Source organism: Ovis canadensis, chromosome 10, assembly GCF_042477335.2.
Source record: "Ovis canadensis isolate MfBH-ARS-UI-01 breed Bighorn chromosome 10, ARS-UI_OviCan_v2, whole genome shotgun sequence".
Classification (NCBI taxonomy): Eukaryota; Metazoa; Chordata; class Mammalia; order Artiodactyla; family Bovidae; genus Ovis; species Ovis canadensis.
In genome coordinates this window covers 44,292,549-44,300,386 of record NC_091254.1, presented here as the reverse complement: position 1 = coordinate 44,300,386, position 7,838 = coordinate 44,292,549, and positions in this window count along the sequence as shown.

The window sequence follows — 7,838 nt, the reverse complement described above, 5'->3', positions numbered from 1 at the left end:
GGGGTGGGGCTTTTGTGCCCCTCCCCCACCCCACCCCACCGCTCCCCCACCCCACCTCCCACCCCATGCCATCCCCCACCTCCCACCCCTGCCGCCCCATGCAAAGGGCTATGCACAGAAGTGAGAAGGGGTTAAATCGACTCCATCCTTTCACTTCCTCAGGGCTGGCTGGTTTAGTCACTTTCACGCAGGCAGAGTTCACAAGGGGCCGAATCATGGTCTTAACCCAGGTCTACCCAAGAGCCAAGTCTGTGCCTTGACCATTGAGATCAGGGTCTAAGACTAGAGGTGACTATTGACTCTGTGGAGGCTGAAGGTCTGCTTCTCACTCTCACCCACCCTAGTAAGCACCAGGGCCAAGGGGCTCAAGCAGTGTTTATGGGATGAATGAATGATTGGGTGAATGAATGCGTGGGCCCAACTACCAAAGAAGGTGAAAGCGGCCATGAAGTCAGATTACTTTTCTTAGTTTGAGAGAGGGGCTTGGGGGGTTGAGGGTCTGGGTTTGGGGGCTAGCTTTTATTCTCTAGTGGTCTGGAGTCTTTTCCATGGCTGAGGGGTGGGGAGTAGCTCTGGAGAGATTGTGGGAGAGGTGGGGGGCAGAGAGTTGCCTCCAGGAGAGGGAGGTGTCCTGGTGAGGGGAACTCACTCCAGACCCCAGTCTGGACCCCAAGCAGGGACTAGCATGTGTTCTCTGCAAAGGGCCAGGCAGTAAATATTTTATTATTTTCTAAAAATAAATATTTCTTTTTAATTGAGGTAATGCTGGTTTACAACATTACGTAAGCTGCATATGTACAGCATTATATTCCCACTTCGGATGTAAATATTTTAGGCTTTGAATACTCAGAATTGGCTTGGTTCGAGGTCCCTGGAAGCAGGAAACAGGTCTTAGGCGTCTTTGCCTCCCAAGCACCTAGCCCAGGCAAGCCTTCAATCAGCGTCTGTAGAATTGAACTGGCCCTTTGTTCCCACAGTTGGTTCTCATCAACACAGTGCTGTTCTCCAATCATCTCCCTTCCTCCAGCCTCTCTCCTGTGCTAGATGCTTCCGGCCGCCACAACATCCTAACCCACATTTGCCTCATTGCCCACATCACTGAGTGCCCCACCAGCAATTAAAGAGGTTTTAACCAAAGCTCCAAAGAACATAACAGGATGAACCGACTGGCCTGGGTAGGCTTCCCTGTGAACTCTGCCGTGAAAAGGGAGTGTTTATTTGGGCAGACAGTGAACTCAGAGATGAGCACAGTCAGAGCCCAGTGAGGTCAGCACAGTGAAGGAGGTAAAATTTTCCATTCTGGCTCAGCCATGACTAAAGTGGTCAAGAATCAGTGCAATAACTGTGAGTTTGAACCGCTTTGCATGAGTAAATCTCTTTGCAAATCTGGGCTTTTATTTTCCCATATGTTCTTAGTTTAGCTCTCATAAGATTCAACAGATACGATAGAAGAAAAAGTGATTCAAAGCATGTTCAGCATTTTTTTTTTTTTTTGGTCCATTTATTGAGCAAACACTCAATAGTATGTATTCAGAGTCAGGTACCACTCTGAGAACTTTATGTATAATGACTTGATGCTGCCTTTCATTCACCTATTCATTCATTCAGTAAAAATGAATTGGATGTGTTCTGTGAAACCACACTGTGCTAGGAATGAAAAAGGCATTGGATACAGTTTTTTTTGGTTTTTTTCCTGTCTCTCTCTCTCTCAAGGGCTTAGTGGAAGAGACAGTTAAGGAAATCAGTAGCACAATGCCTGGTGTAGGGGCACGCACAGCGGGTATCATTTGTCCTGGGGATGAGGAGGAAGCACATGTAACCTGCCCTGAGGAGGTGATGTTTAAGCCTGAGCTCAGCATTGACGGAAAGCCAGCCTGTGCTCTGGGGAGCAGCAAGCCCAACCCCACCAGCCTAGAGCAGGGGGCCCAGACCTGAGGCTGAGGTGGGGTCTCAGTCTGCTCGGGTTGCCCTACAAGATCCCATGGACTGGGGGAGCTGAAACAACAGACATTGGTTTTTCCCACAGTTCTTTAGTCCAAGGTCAAGGTGTCAGCCCTTTAGTTACCTCCTGTGTTCTCTCTCGAGCTTATCGATGTTACCCTCTTGCTCTGGCCTCACACAGCCATCCTTCTGGGGGACACCAGTCCCATCGGATGGGAGCCCCTCCCTGATGCAGGGGAAGCAACACAATTCATCTGAATGCCATAAGGTGGAGCGGGGACGGGGGCTGAGGCCAGTGTGGCAGTTACTCAACTAGTCCAGGGGAGAGTGATGCAAAGCTAAATGAACAACCGCAGCGGGCCTGGGGAGACAGCAGGAGATTCCTGGGATTTGCAGCGGAGCCTGCAGACGGAGGCAGCCAGTTGGTGGGGAGGACAGGGCAGAGGGACAGTGCAGGAGGGTGTGTGGGAAGGAAGGGAGCAAGAGGGTGGGATGGCTCTGAAGTCTTGAACCGAAGGATGGCCATGCTTCCTGGAATGAGGAACAGGGGAGAAAGAGCAGGTCTGGAGCGGGGGAGGAAGCTGATGAGTTAGAAGTGCCGGTGGAAAACCCCCGGGAGAGTTTAGCAAGGAGTTGGGGATGTTGGTCAGGGAATCTGAAAACGAGTCTGGTCTGGAACTAGAGATTCGAGAATCATCAGTGAAGTTGGGGCTGAGGATCTGGAGCCAGGATTTGAACCAGGTCACCCAGGTAAAGAGAAGGTGGCCAGGGACAGAACCCTGGGACTCCGGAAAAAGGAGTGGCCTGAGTAGTGGGAGGAAGACCAGCAGATGACGGGGAGCTGGCATGACCATCCGTGCTCTGCTAACAGATGCGCTGACAGCATCTCATGTGACTCTTGGCATAAAGCAAACTCAAAGGGCACTTATTGAAGGCCAGGCACTGTTGAGATGACTTGGCAGTAGTTCATCGAATCCTCACAAAGTCCCACCATTTACAGGGGGGGAAACTGGAGCAGAAAGGAGCCAGATGCTCAGGATCACAGAGCGAGCTGGACATGGAACTGGAATCCAGGTGATAAGGCGGCAACAGCTGAGCTAGGAGTCACGTGACTGTTCTGCCTTCTCCTGCCTGGCATGGATTTTAAGAATGAGGAAGTCAAGCGCCAGAGAGGTGAAGACGACAGGGCCAATAAGGGTCAGCACTGAGTTTTAAACTAAAACTTTTGCACTATCCAATGTCTGTGCAACTTTTTCACAAGCTAAGGGACGGAAGAATTGCAGCAAAATTATTGTCCAGTGAGATTAGGACAGAAAGGATCTGTTAGATTTGGCAGCATGGAGATCACTGGGGAGTTAGGAAGGTCAGCTACAGTGGTGTGATGGGGTGGAGGTCTGGTGGTAAAGTCTTGAAGAGTGAATGGTAGGCAGGAGTTTAGATGGTCCTTTCAGGAAGTTTGACTAAAGAAGGAAAGTGAGAGATGGGAGAGCAGCTAAAACGAGAGAGATAAAAATGCTCAAAAATTATTTTTTTGTTAAGAGGGGAAAACTTGCATGTCTTTGCATGCTGACAGTAAATCCAAGGATGGGGGTTATGCTGGTGGAGAACTAGCTTTCAGTCTGCTGTGAATTTGGTTAATTGGAATCAAGGTCTCTGGGTCTGGATGACTTGAACCTCCTGTGAGCCAATGACGTCACCCCAAAGGGAGCATATGGGGATGGCAAGATCTTGATTGTCTTGCTTGAACTGCAAACATAGCCACAGACTCCATGGGTTATTGTTCTGCCATGAACAGTCTTCTAAATTTGTATGATAACATCACATTGAAACTTTTATCTTCATTTGTAATCTAAGAACTACAAATATAGATAGCTGAGGTATCATACCCCTAGGACCAAAGATTTGAAACCATGAGAATTCACTGCTGGTGAGAAGGCAATTGGGTACAATTCTTTGGGAAAACAATGGTACATGTTTCAAGAGCCTTGTGTATTGTCATATCACTTATCTCAATAATTCTATTTCTGAGAGTTCGGATTAAAAACTTAATGTGCAAGGATATTCATTGCAGCATTGTTTATAATAAGAAAAAACCTGGAAATAACATAAGAGATTAACAGCAAAGAAATGTCGAGACAAACTATAATATATCCACTTGATGAAAAAAGTGGCTTAAAATAATATTTACAAAAACAATTTTTGAAACATGATATATATATATATACATATACATAACAGTTCAGTTCAGTTCAGTTCAATCACTCAGTCGTGTCTGACTCTTTGCGACCCCATGAATTGCAGCACGCCAGGCCTCCCTGTCTATCAGCAACTCCCAGAGTTCACTCAGACTCACATCCATTGAGTCAGTGATGCCATCCAGCCATCTCATCCTCTGTCGTCCCCTTCTCCTCCTGCCCCCAACCTCTCCCAGCATCAGAGTCTTTTCCAATGAGTCAACTCTTCGCATGAGGTGGCCAAAGTACTGGAGTTTCAGCTTTATCATCATTCCTTCCAAAGAACACCCAGGGCTGATCTCCTTTAGAATGGACTGGCTGGATCTCCTTGCAGTCCAAGAGACTCTCAAGAGTCTTCTCCAACACCACATATACATATAAATGGTCTTAAACGAGAAAAGCAGAATGAAAACTCTACCATATGAACACAACTGTGTAAACAAGCCAACAATATAAAAAAGACTGAAGATATCTTTGCTAGACTTGATTAACATTTGCCTGGTTAAAACTTTTTAATGAAAAGGAAACAACACATGAAAGCTCTCTCTAACTCCCCGCTAGTTAGCAATGTCTGGCATTACAATGACTGCTATTCTTTTCTGTTCACTCTCTCATGTCTTTCTCTGGCATTCTAATAGTGCGTAAATTATCCATTAAGAAATGCAGGCGTTTTACTGAAAATGCATGAAATGAAGCCTCTAGATAAGACATCAGGAAAGTCTCTTTAAAATATTTTTATTGTGTTCCACATCATTTTTCTGTACAAAACAATATATACTCATTTGGAAAATACAAAAAAAAAATTGGAAAATCAGAGAACTATGGAAAAACAAAGAAAAATCTCATTGAATTCTTCTTTTCAGGTAATAAATTGTTGATATTTTACTGCAACACATTTTGATGGACTCCTGGACTGTAGCCTGCTAGGCTTCTCTGTCCATGTAGTTTTCCAGGCAAGAATACTGGAGTGGGTGCTATTTCCTTCTCCAGGGGATGTTCCTGACCTAGGGATTGAACCCAGGTGTCCTGCATTGCAGGCAGATTCTTTACCACTGAGCCACCTGGGAAGCTGGGAGAGCTGCTATGTTCATCTTAACCAAGTGCATACAACTCTGACATAAAACACTTCGCCTCTCAACAAAGCCAAACCATTCATAGAGAGTAAAAGTTGAAGGATAATCAGTAGTATTGAACTTGGTCCATGTGGGGCTGGATGGAGCTCTGCCCTAGACATGCTCTCATTGACCTGATGATTGGGAAAGCAACTTCTGGAGCTGTTATTGCTGTTGCTGCATCAGAGACCTGTTACAAGCAAAATAAATAACTTGGCTTCAGCAACAAATCTGGACATGGCGCCAGAAAAAGCTGTGCCGATCCCTACATTTCTCCATGACCAGAGGAAAGGGCGCTCCTCTATTTATTCACCTTGGAATCGTCAGCAAACCACTGGCCCTGGAATGTAGCAGGTGTTCAACACACATTTGTGGAAGTGAGCTAAAGGCTTGGGTTCAAATTCCCACCTTCTCACTTATTGGTAGATGTTCCCATCCACTGTTCCGGCTTTGATACCTGTCCTTGAGCTAATGGCTTTCAGATTTCAATCATTAACAATGTCTTCTCTCCAAAACTCCAGATCCCTCTCACTAACTGCTTACTGGACTTGTCCAGGTGGCTGTTCCGTAAGTAGCCCCAAATAAGGATGTTTCCTCCTATACTCATCAGTTACTGTTGCTGTTGTTCAGCTACCCAGTTGTGTCTGACTCTTTGCCACCCCATGGTCTGCAACATGCCAGGCTTCCCTGTTTCTCACTATCTCCCAAAGTTTGCCCAAGTTCAGGTCCATTGCATCAGTGATGCCATCCAGCCATCTCATCCTCTGATGCCCCTTTCCCCTTCTGCCCTCATTCTTTCCCAGCATCAGGGACTTTTCCAATGAGACAGCTGTTTGGATTAGAGGACCAAAATACTGGAGTTTCAGCTTCAGCATCAGTCCTTCCAAAGAGTATTCAGGGTTGAGTTCCCTTGAAATTGACTGGTTTGATCTTCCTGCTGTCCAAGGGGCTCTCAGGAGTCTTCTCTAGCATCACGGTTCGAAGGCGTCAATTCTTTGGTGCTCCGCCCTCTTTACTGTCCAGCTCTCATAACCGTACATACTGATCAGATTCCCTCCCACATCTGCTCCTTCTCCCACAACCTCTGACCTCATTACTGTTATCAGCCTCGAGGTACCCAAGTGAGAAACTAAAAGCATCTCCCTACTCCTTTGCCTCGCACTTTCGTCTTCTGTAGATTAGCTCATGAAATCCTGCTGACTCTAGTTAAAAATGTCCCCAGTTCATCCTGTCATTTCCATTCTCACAGCTCCTGTGTCAGGCCTTCATTAAATCTTACCTAGACCACTGCATCAATCTCCTGGTCTCTCTGCCTCCAATCTTCCTGTTTCAAAACCTCTTCTGTGTGGCCATAACCGAAAGCATCTATTTAAACTCAGGCATAATTATGCCACTTCCCTCCTTCAAAGCACTCAAAGCCTCCTCAGTACCCTAAGAATCCTAATTCTTAGACAATTCAGACAACCTATTGCTATCTGGCTCCACCTTCCCTTTCTGGTCTCATCCCTTAGAAAACTCACCTTCTCACCCTAAATCCTGGAGGAGAAAATGGCAACCCACTCCAGTATTCTTGCCTGGAAATCCCCATGGACAGAGGAGCCGGGTGGGCTACAGTCCATGGGGACAAATTAGATTTGCTCAGGAAGACACAGCCGTAAGGACAGATGATGGGGACTCTTGTCTGGAGGAAGGAGTGAATGGAGCTTATTTATATTCTGAGATTCAATGAGATGTGACAGAAAGACCTCATTTCACATGATTAAACCTATGCAGGGTCCTGGTGGGGGCACACAAAGACAAGTTAAAGATATTCTCAAAGTTCTACTCAAACTTTGGGAAGTGGCTTAGAGTCAGTCCTAAGTTACAGTACTTAGGAAGTCTTCCCAGCATCTCAACACTAGACTGGACTCTCCTCCCATAAATTCAGGCTTATCCTCAACAGAGATGTTCATTCAGTGTCATAGAATCGCTGGAATGCTTGCTTGTCCACCTCTCTATTAGACAGTGAGTTGAGGCTAGTGGTAAAGAACCTGCCTGCCAATGCAGGAGACATAAGAGATGAGGGTTCCATCCCTGGGCCAGGAAGATCCCCTGGAGAAGGAAATGGCAGCCCACTCCAGTATTCTTGCCTGGAGAACCCCATTGACAGAGGAGCCTGGTGGGCAAGAGTCCACAGGGTTGCAGAGTCGGATTCAACTGAAGGACAGGCACACGCGCGGCAAGGGCAGGGCTTATGTTTAGTCATTCTACTTTTCTCAGAATTTAGCTTTCTGCCTGTCCCCTAGTAGATGTTTTGGAAATAGCTGTACAATTAAACTGAATGGGAAAGCCCTCCTTTCATGCCTTGCACAAAACGAGCCACACCTAACTCTCAAATATCTCCAGACAGAACACCCAGAGGTGTTCCAGGATTCGATTCGAGGGGCTCAGCCTCCGGGGAGGCAGGGGAGGAGAGGACCTCTGGGTCCCTTCGGTTCCCCCTCCCCACCCTTGCTCTGGACACACTGCTCCCCGTGGTCTGCCGTGCCAGAGAAGCAAGCAGAACAAAGTG